The 17064-nt window shown below is 48.1% G+C and overlaps 1 non-coding gene across 1 annotated transcript; it reads right to left on the bottom strand.

The window, feature by feature from the left end:
* Nucleotides 1–7600: 7600 nt before the first annotated feature.
* LOC114809467 lies at nt 7601–7738 on the bottom strand. Its single transcript, XR_003757251.1, has one exon. It is a non-coding gene; the product is annotated as a small nucleolar RNA SNORA7 (small nucleolar RNA).
* Nucleotides 7739–17064: the final 9326 nt, after the last annotated feature.

Genomic DNA, 17064 nt, shown 5'->3' with positions numbered 1-17064 from the left:
CTTTCAAATAACAAATAACAACAACAAATAACGTGTGGTGTCTTGTCCTCCCACCCGCTGACCAGATGCCAACCTAATCAACCATCCCAGCAACCAAGACTGACCCCATCAGAAGATAGAGTGAAGAAGTCCTTCATCCCAATCCGGGGCCTCTATCACTGTTTTCAAATGACGTTTGTTAAGCATTTATTATGTGCCAGGCATCGTACTAAGCACTGGGGTAGATAAAAGTTAATCAAGTTGGCCACAGCCCCTGCCCCACGTAGGACTCACAGCCTTAATCCCCATTTTGCAGGTGAGGGAACTGAGGCCCAGAGAAGTTAAATGGCTTGTCCAAGCTCACACGGCAGAGAAGTGGCGGAGCCGGGATTCGAATCCAGGTTGTCTGACTCTTAAGCCTGTGCTCTTTCCACTAGGCCAGGATGCTCTTTGGGTCTGGGCTCATTGGCAACCTCCGAGATGGCTTCCTACCATCATGCGAACGGCCAGGGCCCTCACCGTCATCTTAACTCGCTCGTTCCTGTATCTCCCCCAGCGCTTAGAACAGTGCTCTGCACAAAGTAAGCGCTTAACAAATACCAACACTATCGTTATTTCTTCCCACCCCCTGCCGCGGCTGCTTCACCCTGGTGCCCAGGCAGTTAACCAGGAGGCTTCTCGTATTCGCTCCGAAGAGGCCGAGAAGAGACAACAGGCAAAAATCCTTCCCGGTCCCTTGGGTACGATTATTGCATCGGAGTCCCATTCATCCATCCCAAACCCATTAGCTATAAAAGAGACTCGGCCTTTTAGCTCTTGGGTTCAAGCGTGTCTGAAAATGCCCTAGGGGAATCCTGGGATAGCAGAGCAGCCAGGCCCGGAGAGTCACTTTCATTTCTTATTTACTTCCTCCCTCTCCGCCTGCCAGCTTCTTCTTTGAGTAGAAGATGGGAGAGCCGCCACACTAGCCATCCCTGGGGCCCTAATAGCCCAACCCACAGCCCCAGCAGACGGGAGAGGGAGCTAGGAGAGCGCCGCTTCTCCTTGGAGTCTGAGAAAGACGCCTGACCCAGAGAACCTCACAGCCCCGACTGTATCAACCCCAGCGCTTAGTACAGTGCCTGGAACAAAGTAAGTGCTTAATGACTACCATAAAAAAGAGGAGCAGGGATTAGAAGCTGGTGTGTGACTGTGGGCAAGTCACTTGACTTCTCTGTGCCTCAGTTACCTCACCTGTAAAATGGGGATTAACTGTGAGCCTCACGTGGGACAACCTGATCACCCTGTATCGACCCCAGCGCTTAGAACAGTGCTCGGCACATAGTAAGCGCTTAACAAATACCAGCTTTTTTTTTTTCTCCTGACACACAGTCCTGTGCTCTAGCCATTAGGCTACACTGCTTCTCACCAAGTCCCTGCAGCCTAGCTTCTTCTATACACATAGAAGAAGAAGCATCAACTTAATCCTAAGTAATAATAATAATAATAATGATGTTGGCATTTGTTAAGCGCTTACTACGTGGAGAGCACTGTTCTAAGCGCTGGGGGAGATACAGGGTCATCAGGTTGTCCCACGTGAGGCTCACAGACTTCATCCCCATCTTACAGATGAGGTAACTGAGGCACAGAGAAGTGAAGTGACTCGCCCACAGTCACGCAGCTGACAAGTGGCTGAGGCGGGATACGAACCCATGACCCCGGGCTCCCAAGCCCATGCTCTTTCCCCTAAGCCAGGCTGCTTCTAAGTGAGTTCACGCCACAGCCTATTTCTTTCGCCTATGAGAACTTAAGCCGGGAGTCCTTATTGTCTTATATTTTCAGGGCACACATCTTTCCAGGGAGCACTCTGTTTCCATCTTCATTCTCCCTCAGAGGTAAGGGTGGGGGAAAGCTATTATCTCAGATTTAGAGATGAGGAAACGGATGACCAGAGAGGTTAAGTAGTTTGCTCAAAGTCACAAAGGACCAGGATGAGGTCATAAGCCTCCCGTCAGTCAGGGCGGCTCAGCTGGCTGGTACTAAACTCCGCTGCCCGTGACTAGCTCGAGACCTCCTTTCTATACCCAGAGGAGCCCCATCCCTATACCCCTGCTGAATACTGCGTACATTCCCTCCGCAGATTTGGCTGGAGATGAGATTTCCCCTTCTCAGGCTGCCGCTCAGCTGCTGTCCATCCCCGCTACCCTTCGGTTCAGGTGAAAAGCCCACCTAGGGGTGGATTATTCAGTCACAAGGGTGTTTTTTAACCACTTCCTAGGTGCCAGACATACTAAGCGCGGGAGTAAAGTCAAGAAAATCAGAGCAGAGACGATCTCTGTCCCACAGAATCTAAACAGGAGGAAGAGCAGGCATTTTGTCATTCAACCTTCGGTAGGAGCAGCAGTAAGAGCATTTATTGAAAACTTACTGTGTGCCATACAGTGAACTAAAGAGAAGCAGTGTGGCTTAGTGGAAAGAGCATGGGCCTGGAAGTCAGAAGGACCTGGGTTCTAATTCCAGCTCCACTACTTGTCTGCCGTGTGATCTTGGGCCAGTCACTTCACTTTTCTTTGCCTCAGTTACCTCATCTGGAAAATGGGGATTCAGAGTGACCCCAGGTGGGTCCAACCTGATTCTCCTGTAATCACCCCAGTGCTTAGTAGAGTGCTTGGCACTTAAGAAGAACTTAACACCAACAATATTAAAAAAAAAACCCTTTCTTACAGTTATGTGCAAAGTCGCCCTTTGGATTCCAAGACAATACTACTGATGGGGAAGTTTGTCCAAGAGTGTCTGTGTGGCTGAAATGATCAGTGTGGGACCAACAGTCCTAGCCAGTGTGCACACACAAAAAACTGTCTCTTGTTGTGTTGTTATGCTCGATATCTGCAGAGTCTGGCACTGTTTTCTCTTTCACCTCCTTGTCTTTCTTCACAAAGGTTTTGTTTAAGGAAAAAAAAATTCCTTTCTTGTTAACAGTACGCCATCTGGTTTATTCTCTGCAATTGACTTTTCAGTTAAGATGTAATGCTGTCTGTCTGTCAGTGGTATTTACTGAGCACCTAGTGTGTGTAGAACATTGTCCTAAGCACTTGAAAATATGGCTTTTTTTTACGATGACGTTAAAATGTCTTCTCTGCCTTCCTTACTGTTGGTTTCCCAATTTCATACTCGTATGCTTGTCTCCTCATTTAGGGTATAAAATTCCTGTGGGCAGGAACATGTCTTGTGCGACTGTTGTATCTACCAAACAGCATTCCTAGTAGGTGCTCAATAAATACCAAAAATAAATACTATGTCTACAACGGCTCCTATGACTATTACTACTTATTCCCATTTTACAGACCCTCCAAGCTTAGGGGGTATCAGACTAGTGGGAGCCACTAAAGAGAAGCAAATGAGAAACTTCTAGATGGTAAAACTGCCCGGAGTTGTACAGGGCAGCTACGTGATGAGGTTCGGCCTGTTCAGTAATAGTGATGATAATAATGATGATATTTGTTAGCATTTAATATACGTTAGCACTGTACTAAATGCTGGGCTAGATACAAGATAATCTGCTTCCACATGAGGCTTCCAATCTAAGTAGGAGGGAGAACAGATATTGAATCTCCATTTTACAGATAAGGAAACTGAGGCACGGAGAAGCTAAATGACTTGCCCAAGGTCACACAAAAGGTATGGAGCGGAACCGGGATCAAAACCCAGGTCCTCTGACTCCCAGGCTCACGCTCTTCGGTACCTCTCGGACCCACCTAGGAGATGGAGTGGAGAGATACAGGCCTAAAGCCTCCTTAGCATTCAACAAGTCTACGTTCTCCAGTGTGCTACGGCCTGTGAAACACGAATGCTTAGTTCATCCTTCTTAACGAACACCCCAAGAGCCAGCCACAGGAGAAAAATAGAAAGCTGTTCCCAGAGCACAAAGAGACATATGTCAGGTGGAGTGCGGGAGGAGAAGATTTCTTATTGTTTTTAGATTTCTGTCCTATTGGAGAGAAAAAGAAAAATGCAATGAGAAGAGAGAATGGTGAGTTGGGAAGATCCTCCAGTCTGTAAGATCACTGTGGGCAGGGAAGGTGTCTACTAACTCTGTAGAGAGTATTCTGCTCACAATAAGAGTTCAATAAATACCATGGATTGATTTATTGAATGAATGGACTTCCATTCATTGGAATGGACTCCAGGGAGAGTTGGGGGGGTGTTCAGAGTGGGTCTGAGTTCAAATTGTTCTCTTCCTCCAGGCAAGTTTGGTAGTTTGCCCAGACACTCGGCAGCCATTTCGGATATCTGGCTGACCGGCCTGGTAAGTGCAGCTCAGCAAGGCTTAGTAGATGGAGCCCGGGCCTGGGAGTCAAAAGGACCTGGATTCTAATCCTGGCTCTGCCCACCTGTCTGCTGTGTGACCTTGGGCAAGTCCCTTCACTCTTCTGTGCCTCAGTTACTTCATCGGGAAAATGGGGATTAAGACAGTGAGGCCCCTGTGGGACAGGGACTGTGTCCAACAAGATTAGCTCTTATCCACCCCAGAGCTTAGAACAGTGTTTGGCACAGAGTAAGTGCTTAACAAATACCATCATCATCATTGCCATCACAAAAACCTAGGGCTGGCGAGTCCTTATGCCGTAGATGTGGAGTTGAGGGTGGCCAGTTGACCGGCAGTCCAATTATCAGCTCAATTGAGCCGCCCCTGGGACCACCTTGGCACTGGACATCTTCGTGTCCGGATTTATCATTTTCGGCACCCAAGCTCCCTCCTCTGGGGCTCTTACCACCACATCCCGCAGCTCAGAAGCACCACTAGTGTTCACAGGGAACCAGGAGGAGACCAAAACTCTGAAACAAGCGGGGTATCAGGGTCTGTTCCCCGACCCAGAGACAGACTCTAGGTTTGGGTGGCACCTGGAATATTTATTTATTTATATGTATTAATGTCTGTCTTCCCCTCTAGACTGCAAGCTCGTTGTGGGCAGGGACAGCGTCTGTTATATTGTTATATTGTGCTTACACAGTAAGCGCTCAATAAATAAGATTGATCGATTGACATTTCTGCAAAATGACCTATGGCTCCAGCCTCCAAATCGGGGTTAAAAGTCCATTGCTTTCCTGAGTTCCACAACCTGCCCACCAGAAAAGGAAAAGAAGAAGGAAAGGTGATGAAATTGCAGCCAACACACTGAGACCTATTTTTAGCCAGTTGTGGATCGCTACATAAGGAAGCAATAAAGACTGGAGGGAAAAAAGACAATTTGAGGATTCTTAAATGGAATCCTCAAGGAGAAAACTGTTATAACTGTTCAATTATATAATGAGTTTCCATGCCAAAACACACATGCAGAGATCGAATTCTGAATGAGGAGAGAGGACAGGGGAATATTTCTCTGGCTGCCGTATATCTCTAACAACGAATGAAATGTACGCTGGGATAGATAGGGACTGTGAGGAGAAGAAGAATGAAGAGCTTCCAAACTACAGGAGCAGCGTGGTCTGGTGTAAAGAACATGGCCTGGGAGTCGGAAGACCTAGGTTCTAATCCTGGCTCTGCCTCTTTTCTGCTGTGTGATCTTGGACAAGTCAGTCAACTTCTCTGTGCCTCAGTTCAGAGTTTGGGTTTGAATGTCCTCCCTCGTACTCAGACTGGCAGCCCCACGATGGACAGGGACCGACTGGTCATACTGATGCCTCTGGTTCATCATGAAAACTGGAGCTAGGACACTTCCCCGTCTAGATTTTCACTACCTTTCCTGCAACATAAGGGGAACGCGGTCCACTCAGGGTGAGATCAACAGAAATCCCTCTTAGATACATGGGGGCCTCAGATCCTGTCCCATTTATAGAGAAAAGAGGCAGCCGGGCCTGATAAATCTGGCGTGGAGAAGAATTTAGTAATAACCCCAGCAGTTCCCACCTGCATTTTAGCCATCAGAACATAAGCTTGGCCATTACTGATCAGACCAGTGATCCATCCAGTCCAGTACTCTTATCTCCAGTGATGGCGACAGGATGTTTAAAGGTACCTGGTGATAGTTGCCTTCTTTTGACATCCATGCTGATGATCCGGTCTGTCTTCACGCATTCTGACACCATCCCCTCCCTCCCCACATTCTGTGGGACGTCATTGCGCTATAATGGCACTCAGCATTCTGCATGTCGTAGATTTGCACTGTAGTAGACACTTGGAGGTTCAGAACAAAGAAGTGACATATTCCTTGCCCTCAAGGAGCTGACACTCTCATAGGAAGTGTGTTGGAACGCCCCAAACAAGAGTCTTTCTCCAGATGAAGCCCTGACCCTCCACCTAACCTAGTTTCAACGCCTTTGAGTTCCTCTCCCAGGTGTCTGATCTTTTCTTGTCTTCCTCTTTACACGAGTTTCCTGGAAAAGTTAGGACTTAGGTCTAAGCCTGGAACAGTTTGATGTCTCTGGACAGGCTGTCTTCCTTTCCCTTTCCTGGACCCAGTGGCCGGAAAGATTAGCTCCCCCTACTCACCTCAGAAGCGCCTCTGTTCCATTCACTTGGATCTCACTTCTCTGAAGGAAATTCTTTTCCCATTGTTAAAATAACCCAAAGGCAAAAATGGCAGTTTAATTCCCTGAATGAGCTGTAATTAATTATCCCGCTAACACAAGCTGCACTTCTTTTTGGGGGGGGAACATACAAAATTGTGTAATTAAGGGAGGTTCTTTAACCTGTAAAGAAAGAACCAAGCCGAGCTTCGGAAATTGGGTCATCTGACTTAGGACTATTACCTCAGACTCCCAGGGGCAAGCAGGTGCCAAGATCATTCTCAGGGGAACCGAGGATTGCTGGACAAGATCAAAATTTCTAGAGCTACAAATCCTCTGGCATCCAAACCCATCCTGTGAAAGTTGACATAAGATTTTTTCCACCCTCACCCTCCCTGCCTTTCATCCCCCGGGCTTGGGAGTCAGAGGTCATGCCTTCGAATATCTGCTCTGCCACTTGTCAGCTGTGTGACTGTGGGCAAGTCACTTAACTTCTCTGTGCCTCAGTTACCTCATCTGTAAAATGGGGATTGACTGTGAGCCTCACGTGGAACAACGTGATTACCCTGTATCTCCCCCAGTGCTTAGAACAGTGCTCTGCACATAGTAAGCATTTAACAAATACCCACATTATTATTATTATTATCCCTGTCCCTAGAGCTACAGAGCCTGGTCTTTGGGTCAGGTGAGACACACAGCATTCCCCAAATCCCTAGGCAACTGGTGTCAATTGAGTGGCCACCTGGACCAAACAGGAGAAACACTATTGCCTAGTGCAAAGAGCTCAGAAGACAGGGCTTCTGGTTCGAGTTCTACCACTTACCGACTGTGTGATCTCGGGCGAGTCACTTCTCTATGATTCAGCTTCCTCACCTGTAAAATGGGCAGTAAATATTTGTCCTCCCTCCCCAGTCCATCTCGTCTTGTCTTATGCTGTCAAAACATTTCGACCCACAGCCACTCCATGGGCGCATCTCTTCCAGAACACCCCACCTTCTTCTGCAATCGTTCTGGTAATGGAGCCGTAGAGTTTTCTCGGTAAAAATACGGAAGTGGCCTCCTTCCACGCCATAAACTCGAGTCTCCACCCTCGACTCTCTCCAATGCCGCTGCTGCCCAGCACAAGTGAGTTTTGACTTGTAGCGGACGGCCTTCCATTCGCTAGCCACTGTCCAAGCTAGGAATGGAATGGGTAGGCCTCTGCTTGACTCTCCCTCCCGTAGCCGAGACCGATAGAGTACCGGAAACTCTCCAAGTGAGATCCTCAGGGGGTCCCAATCCATCAATGAATAATATTTATCGAACATTTACTACATGTAGAGCACTATACTAAGCAACTGGGAGAGTACAATTCAACAGAGTTGGCATATTCGATCCCTGCCCAGAGTGAGCTACGGGGGGAGGCAGACATTCAACTAAATTAAAGATAGGGGAAAGTAATAGATTTTAAGGATGTTTACATATGTGCTCTATGAGCCCTGTGTGGAACAGAGACTGTATCTGATCTGAGTGTACTGAATCTACCCTAGGCCTTGGCACACAGGAAGCCTTTAAATACCGCAAATATTATTATTATCGATCATTTTTATCGAGAGCTTACTGTGTGCAGAGCTCTGTACTAAGTGCTTGGAAGAGTACGATATAACAGGATTGGTAGACATTATCAGGAGGGATGGTACAGGCCCAATCCCATAAAAGCTCCTGTGAGCAGGCACCGTGTCTACTTTATTGTAGTCTCTCAAGGCCTCCGCCTAGAGTAAGTGTGCAATAAATACTCCGATTGATCCTCAAACACACCCTGTGTGCCTCCAGGCTTCACCCCCCGTGCTGAATTACCACAGAAGACACGAGGAGCAGATCTCCGGGCAACTGGCCGACTTACAAGTCAAGCTATCATCTGTGCTGTTTAGGTAGTCAGGCCGACGGCGTGAACTGCTTTCGGCCGCCCGGCAGACTTGTCCATGCGGAAGCAATCGGAAAACAGCGATTGCGTGGCAGGCTGAAATCCAGGCTTGGTATTCCTTGCGCTGGCTGGTGACCCCAGCACAAGCAACACTGAATCCCTGTTCTCTCCTGCAGCAGGTGACTTCACTCCCAGAAGCCTCTGGGCCTGTCAGCCTGCCCGAAGAGTCATTCATTCATTCAGTCGTATTTATTGAGCGCTTACTGTGTGCAGAGCACTGTACTAAGCACTTGGAAAGTACAATTCATTCATTCAGTAGTATTGGAGCGCTTACTACGTGCAGAGCACAGTACTAAGCGCTTGGAATGTACAATTCAGCAACAGATAGAGACAATCTCTGCCCAGTGACGGGCTCACAGTCTAAACGGGGGAGACAGCAGAGCAAAACAGAAGAAAACAAAAACAAGACAACATTATCAAGATAAATAGAATCGAGGGGATGTATACGTCATTAACAAAATAAATAGGGTAATAAATAATATATACAAATGAGCACAGTGTTGAGGGGAAGGGGAAGAAGCAGAGGGAGGGGAGGGGGAGGGAGCAGAGGAAAAGGGGGCTCAGCTGAGGGGAGGGGAAGGGGGAGGAGCAGAGGGAAAGGGGGGAGTCAGCTGGGAAGGCCTCCTGGAGGAGGTGAGCTCAGTAGCGCTTTGAAGAGAAGAGAGTTAGTTTGGGGGAGGTGAGGAGGGAGGGCATTCCAGGATAACGGTAGGACATAGGCAACGGAGAGAGACAATCCCTACCCAACAACGAGCTCAGTCTAGAAGGGGGAGACAGACAACAAAACAAAACAAGTAGACAGGCATCAATAGCATCAGAATAAATAGAATTGTAGATATATACCCATCATTAATAAAATAGAATAATATGTACAAATATACACAAGTGCTGTAGGGCGGGGAAGGGAGTAGAGCAGAGGGAGGGAGTAGGGGTGATGGGGAGGGGAGGAGGAGCAGAGGAAAAGAGGGGCTCGGTCTGGGAAGCCTGCTGGAGGAGGTGAACTCTCAGTAGGGCTTTGAAGCGGGGAAGGGAGCCAGTTTGAACCCCAGCCGTCTCCTGGTCATGGCCAGTCTCAGTCAAACGTATTTATTGAGCATTTACTGTGTGCAGAGTTTTGCACTAAGCAGTTGGGAGAGCACAGTACAAAGATATTGCTGACACATTCCCTGCCCACAGTGTGTTTACCGTCCAGAGGAGTGGATTCTCACACTCTAGACCGTTAGCTCGTCCCTCTAGACTGTAAGCTCGGTGTGGGCAGGGAATGTGTCTGTTATATTGTTGTACTCTCTCTAGTGTTTAGTATGGTACTCTGCACAGAGTAAGTGCTCAATAAATACGATTGATTGACGAGTGGAGCTTGTCGGGGCCTCTCGCACAAAGGCCTGGGCACCAAGGGAGCCATCTGTATCTCCGTCATCAGGCAGACTCTCCACTGCAGCCCGGCTCCTCCATTAACGCCACCGTTAATAATTCAAGCTCTTGTGTAGAGGCATTAAAGTTTCAGCGGATGACATTTTCCAAATTTGCAGTCAGTGATTGGGAGCTCGTCGGATACCGCCTTTAATCACCAGTTCTCTTGGGACTGGGAGAAGGGAGAGGAGAGAAGAAGAGATGGGAAATGTTGAAGGAGCGAAGTCAGATCTGTCCTTTCCCAATGGGGCTGATGGCAGCAGACTCCCCTTCCCGGGACAGAAGAATGGGCTTGAAGTCCCAGAACTGTTCCTGGGGAGGGCAGCAGCTCAGGGCAATATTTCTGGGGTTGAGGCCCTCAGCTATGGAAGCCCAACTCCCCATCAGCTCTGTCGCCTTCATGAAGGTAGGTGTCTTGGGGTATTGCAGTATGTGGGATCCCCTCAGATGGGAACCTATTTTGGTTAGCCAAAAAGCTACACCGCTGGACCCATCTCCACACCACACACGGTCCCTCATGCAGATCAATTCTGCTCTGCACAGAGTAAGCACTCAATAAATACCACTGATGATGATGATCTCGGGAGAGACGTTCTAAAGATTGTCAGGGATTCACTGCTCCTCCTGCTCACTTATCTCTTTTGGCTCCTTCTCTGCCTGTTTCCTCCATTCCTGTGATCTCTCCCTCCTCCCCCCATCCCTCACGCATCCCCCGTGAGCGAGGTTGGCTTTCAGGAAACTTAATGCTTTTTGGAACCAGACCATCGAGAAAAATTATAATACGGAGATGTGAGACGAGAGTCATGGGCCCCTTCTGTTTCGACTATGGGAGCTTACCATGATTTCCTGTTCATATGTGTGTGCATCTGTGCGTGTGTGTGTCTGAAGTGCATTACATCACCCTCGAGGCTAAGGATTCCCTGCCCCAAGGGAGAGCTATGAAGGCCAGAAAGCTGGTCTCCAGCATTAATTGCTGAGCTCTCTCCTCCTGCTAATGGCTTCTGGATGGGCCATGTGGCCTTGAAATCTCCATCCTGGCTGTTACCAGGGTCTGAGTAGGGGTCGCTAAATGCTCGGCGGATGAGCGATGCTTTTGAGCCTCACTCCTGAAAGCTCGAGGGGCCGACTCGGGTCTCATCCCAGGGCGATCGCTGGATGTCTCCTCCCTCCATGGAAGGCATTAGTGGGGAGTCCCTTCGGACTCTTGAGTGCTAAATGAGATGACCAAGCCACACTGAGGTAAGACTTTGGTCTCTTGAGTGCTCAGTGAGATAGGCCCAAACACGGGAAGCCTAAAACACTCCCCGCATTGGCTGCAGGATAGAATGTGCTAGCAGGGAAGTAACCGAATCCTCCTGAAAGTCCTGAGAGCCCAATTCCCATGTTCTTCACCACTGTAGTAGCTACTGAGGCCTAGAGAATCCCAGAAACCAAGTCATCTTTGGCAAAGAGCTGACACTGGTTGGCAAGAGTGAGGAGCAGGACTGTCCGAGCAGAAGCAAGAGTGTCAGTGAGATACATGGGTCTATACCATGGGGCTGGCTCTGACATTCCTCTGAGAAATCCAGAAAGAGTAAAGTGAGGAGAGTGTTGGAGAAGTAACTTTATTCCCACCTGCCCCACCATTCTCCTTACTGCCTCTGAATGATTCCTAAAAAGCAATAAATAATAATAATTGCATTATTTGTTAAGCATCTACTATAGACCTACTACTGTGCCAAATGGTGGGATACAGTAGAATCAGATAAGACACAGTTCCTGTCCCACATGGGGCTCTCAGTCTGACGGGAGGGAAAAGAGGTATTTAACCCCCATTTTGCCAATGAGAAAATTGAGAAACAGAGAAATGAAGTGAAAACCCACGGTCACAAAACAGGAAATGATAGTGTTAGGATTAGAATTCAGGTCTTCCAATACCCAGTTTTGAGCTCTTTCCACTAGCCATGCTGTTTCCTTCCTTAGGAGAGGAAGGAAGAAGGAACTTTCCAGAGCCGTTTGAAATCAACTGTGGCCCAAGCTGCCATGGACCCATCACGCTTTTCCAGTTATCCCACGCTCTGCCCAGTCTTTGTAATGACCCCAGATCTTGACACACACAGTGTGACTTTATTTAATGGTATTTGTTAAGCGCTTCCTTTGTCAAGCACCGTTCTAAGGGCTGGGGTAGATGCAAGCTCATCAGGCTGAATACAATCCCCGTCCCCTGTCCCATATAGGGCTCACAGTCCAAGTAGGAGAGAGAACAGACATTGAATCCCCATTTTGCAGTTGAGAAAACTGAGGCACAGAGAAATTAAGCGACTCATTCAAGGTCCCGCAGCAGGCAAGTAGGATTAGAACCCAAGTCCTCTGCCTCCCAGGCCTGTGCTTTAATAATAATAACGATGGTACTTGTTAAGCGCTTACTATGTGCCAAGCACTGTTCTAAGCACTGGGGTAGATACGAGGTAATCAGGTTGTCCCATGTGGGGCTCACAGTCTTAATCCCCATTTTCCAGATGAAGGAACTGAGACACAGAGAGGTTAAGTGACTTGCCCAAAGTCACACAGCTGATATGTAGCAGAGCCGGGATTAGAACCCGTGACTTCTGACTCCCAAGCCCGGGCTCTTTCCACTAAGCCACGCTGCTTCTCATTCCCTCATTCTTTATTCCCTAGGTCATGCTGCTTCCCGGCAGCTGAGCTATTGCTAATCTTGGGCAAATCACTTAATCTCCCTGGGCCTCAGTTTCTTCATCTGTAAATTGGAGATAAAATACCTGTTTCCCTCCTCCCTCTTAGGTGATGAGCCCCTGTGTGGGACAGAGACTGTGTCTGCTAGGGTTCTCTTGCATTCTTTTGCATCTACCCTAATGCTTAGCGCAGTGCTTGGCAAATAGTAAGCGCTTAATAAATGCCATCCTAAAAACTCAGAGCATGCCGCTGCTCCCACTGGGTAGCGTCATGCTGAAAGAAAGCATCAGAGAGAGGAGGACACTTTGGGATACATCACAGATTGGTATTTTGCCTAAGCCCTCTCCCCCCCACGCACATTTTAATAGGTGTCAACATCACATCTGGCTTGGTGGCCCTTTCAGCTAGGGCTCCCAACATCTCCAGGTCTCCACACCCACCTCCCATCTCCCTCAGAAACAGCTGTGGCAGTAACTCAGTTAACCATCCCTTCCTTCCTTCCCATCTCTCAGTGTTCTTGGAAGCTCAACCTCTAGACTCTAAGCTCACTATAGGCAGGGAACGTGTCTGCCAGCTCGGCCACTGTCCTGTCCCAAACCCTTAATACAGTGCTCCGCAAGCAGTAAGCGCTCAGTAAATGCAATTGATTCTCCTTGGAGTTTGGGATCAGACTAGCCTAGACAGAGTGAGGGGATTTATCCAGGGAGGCAATTTGTAAATGCCCTTGTCCGCCAGGGAACAGCCGCCTCTCTGGCCTGATCCTAAACACGACCTCTTCGTAAAATCACCTAGGAAAGTTCCCGTCTCCAGAAGACTTCCCCAGGGACGTGCCCCATTCAGTAGCCCCAAATCCTGGGAATTTCCTGGTGTGTGTTGAGGAGACTGGTCCTGAGCCGGCTGCTTTCCCAGCTCCGCTAAGGTGAGAAGCCCCAGTGTCCCCTAACAGGCTGTTTACAAGCACGAGCTAGGTCTCAGGTTAGGAGTTCTGTTGCCTATCTTCTTCTTGCACCTAAAGCTTACATCTTTAGACTGTAAGCTCGACTCTAGACTGTAAACTCAACACGGACAGGGAACGTTTCTACTAATTCTGTTGTATTGTACTCTCCCAAGTGCTTAGTACAGTGCTCTGCACACCGTAAGCGCTCAATACATACAACTGAATGACCGATTACAACCTCACTTCATGCATCAAACCTCTGCTCCCACATTGTGGGACTCCACTCCATGGCCTCAGGTTAATTGATCTATTTAGAAAGTCAGCAGAGACCTTGGATCCAAACTTATAGTGTTAAGAAATAAAAACCCTGAGATCCAAGGGGCTCAAAGATGTAGCAGAGGAAGACGGTGAAAGAGAGAAGTGCAATCTGGTGGGGTGAGTGAGGAGAGTTTAGCAGGTCTTGCTGGAGGGAGGAGAGAGAAGAGGGACAGGAGGGAGAGGGAGGGGAGGGACAAGGGAGGAAAGGGATGAGGGATGGGAGAGAGGAGGGTGAGAAGGGAGGAGAGAGAGGAAGGAAGAGCCAGAAGAAGGAAGAGAGAGAGGAAGGAGGAAAGATCCAGAGTTTCTCTTCGGAACTGAGAGAGGGGAAAAAGTCAGCCGCCCTGAAGGAGTTCAGGCTAATCAGTCTTTGGTCGTCCCTCGAGGGAGTCCTCTCATTAGACTTTCTCATGGGGGCTGTGATATAAGGGGTAAAATCCAGGTTCCCTGGCAGTCAGATGATACAGGCAGTCCCTGCTATAGCCCGTGATCTAGGTCCCCTGGCAGCCCTGTTATAGGTCTGTTCTCTCCTGAGAATTTTGCTCCCTTATGGGGGTACACAGGGTCACAAGGTTTGAGAAACAGCTTGTCTCATTAAAAGTTGGGGACTTGCAGTGCCAAGAACCTCTCATTAAGAGGGATGTGGGAGAAGGGAGAAAGGAGGAAATTAAGTAATAAAGCATACAGGTCTGCCAAGGCAGCTGGATATGCAAATAGATCCTAGAAAGGAACAGAGCTTCTTACATTATTTAATGCAAACCAAATTCTTTTTTTTTTTCCAAGTGGGCTTTAAAACAATCCCAATCTATTTTCAGAGGCAGTGCGTCTCCCGGTGGAGTTTTCTAAGCCTATTCGCTAAGTTTGCCAAAGTCTGCTCTTGCCCTTTGAAACCTCTCTCTTTGTGGAGCGTCTTTATCCCTCCGTTCCTTCTTGGAGCAGAAAGATGCTAAGCTGGCTGAGTTCCAGACTCCTGGGCTCCCTGACGGACACCTAAAAGGGAATTTTGAGCTGAGAACCAGGGAGAGTTTCCCCGTTCCCCTAAGCTCAGTCCCTACATCCACAGAGAGGCCTCAGCTTTCCATGAGTCATTCCCTCCTCGTCTCTGTCCAGTTCAGGTTTAGGCAGTAGTAGTTAGAGTATTTATTAAGTGCTTATTGTGTGCAGAGCACTGTACTAAAGGCTGGGAAAAAAATTACACAGTGGGAATTGGACACGGTCCCTGTCCCCCAGGGAAGTTACCTAGAACTAGATATGAGAAGGCCAAACTTCCCATGGGAACTAGCCCACGGAAAGCAGTGTGACCTAGTGGAAAGAGCTCGGGCCTGGGAGTCAGAGGACCTGGGTTCTAATCCCACCTCTACTACTTGTACGTTGGGACAACCTGGGCAAGTCACTTAACTTCTCTTGCTGCAGTTCCCTCATCTGCAAAATACTCAACATCTGTTCTCCCTTCTACTTAGACTGTGAGCCCCAATTGTTATCTGATTATCTTATCTCTCTCCCAGTGCTCAGTACAGTGCTTGGCACATAGTAAGTGCTTAACAGACACCTTCATTACTATTATCATTATAAGAAATTATGACCCAGGGTAACACAGGAGCAGGTAGGAGTCAGAGGACTAGAAGAAAGGGAGCCCCAGAATTCAGTCTCAGGTTCAAGAGGGGATTTCTAATGTTCATAAGGCTTTCAGTGGCCACCAGGCTGAAAAATCATAGCTGGGGGAGAAGGACCATAAGAGGTTATCAAGTCCATCACCCAGCCTCTAAAATAGATAACACTTAACAACAACAACAACAACAATCATGTTGGTATTTTTTGGTATTTGTTAAGCGCTTACTATGTGCAGAGCACATTTCTAAGCACTGGGGTAGATACAGGGTAATCAGGTTGTCCCACGTGAGGCTCACAGTTAATCCCAATTTTACGGGTGAGGTAACTGAGGCACAGAGAAGTCAAGTGGCTTGCCCATGGTCACACAGCTGACAAGTGGCAGAGCCGGGAGTCGAACCCATGACCTCTGACTCCGAAGCCCAGGCTCTTTCCACTATAATAATAGGAGTGTTTCCCCCTTTTGAACATTTCCTACCTCTCCAAACCTCCACCAGCACCCCCTTCTCCCTCCTTTATATTTATGATATTCAGAACAGAGCCAGGAAAAGCCCCGGTCATGTCTTGCGTCTCTCTCTCCTTAATCAATCCCGGTGGCCTTTCCCACCGTGTTCCTCATTATGGCTTCTTTCCCTGGAATCCCTCTCAATCAGCCAGCATTAATCTGGAACCAGGTGGTCAATTCCCAAGATAAACTTCCAGGGAGGGCCTTGAGAAATTAGTATGGATTGAAAAGCATTGACCTTGTCTATTTCGAGTTGAGAATTTCTTCCCTGAGCCTCAAGATTTGGAGTCGCTAAAAGTGAGATACAAAAATCTCTCTAAACTGAAGATAGCTTCAGACCCACCCTCAGCACCCACACAGGAGGGTTTGCCTTTTCTCACTCCATCACCTCCCTCTCTCCCATCTGTCTGAATCGTTTCCCTCCCCCAAGGAAGCCATGCCCAGAACCCATTGTACAGATAGAGGCCATAGTGCTTAAATAGGTGAAGTAACCCAGGCTTCACTATCAGCTGAAATCCCCCTGTGAAATAGGCGTTTTACAGAACAAGGGACCTGTCCGATACAAGTCGACTTTTTAAGGGGGTACATAATAATAATAATGTTGGTATTTGTTAAGCGCTTACTATGTGCAGACCACTGTCTAAGCGCTGGGGTAGATACAGGGGAATCAGGTTGTCCCACGTGAGGCTCACAATCTTCATCCCCATTTTACGGATGAGGGAACTGAGGCACAGAGAAGTGAAGTGACTTGCCCACAGTCACACAGCTGACAAGTGGCAGAGCTGGCATTCGAACTCATGACCTCTGATTCCCAAGACCAGGCTCTTTTCCACTGAGCCACGCTGCTTCCATGGAGTTACTATTTAATACTCTATGAATTTCCCTATCCCCGATCTATTTTAATCTCTGTCTCTCCCTCTAGACTGACTGAAAACCCATTGTGGGCAGGGATTACATCTGCCAACTCTGTTGGATTGTATTAATCCAATTTACTGAGCACTTATCATGGGCAGAGCGCTGTACTAAGCACTTGGGAGAGTACAATATAACAGAGTTGCTAAACACATTCCCTGCCCACAACAAGCTCACAGTTTAGCACTCTTGTAAAGTCTTATACTCTCCCAAGCACTTAGTGCAGTGTCCTGCACAGAAAGCACTCAGTAAATACCATTAACCGACGATCGC

Source organism: Ornithorhynchus anatinus, chromosome 2 (genome assembly GCF_004115215.2).
Source record: "Ornithorhynchus anatinus isolate Pmale09 chromosome 2, mOrnAna1.pri.v4, whole genome shotgun sequence".
NCBI lineage: Eukaryota > Metazoa > Chordata > Mammalia > Monotremata > Ornithorhynchidae > Ornithorhynchus > Ornithorhynchus anatinus.
The sequence above is the reverse complement of the archived record's forward strand: the minus strand, read 5'-3'. Positions and strand labels throughout refer to the sequence as shown.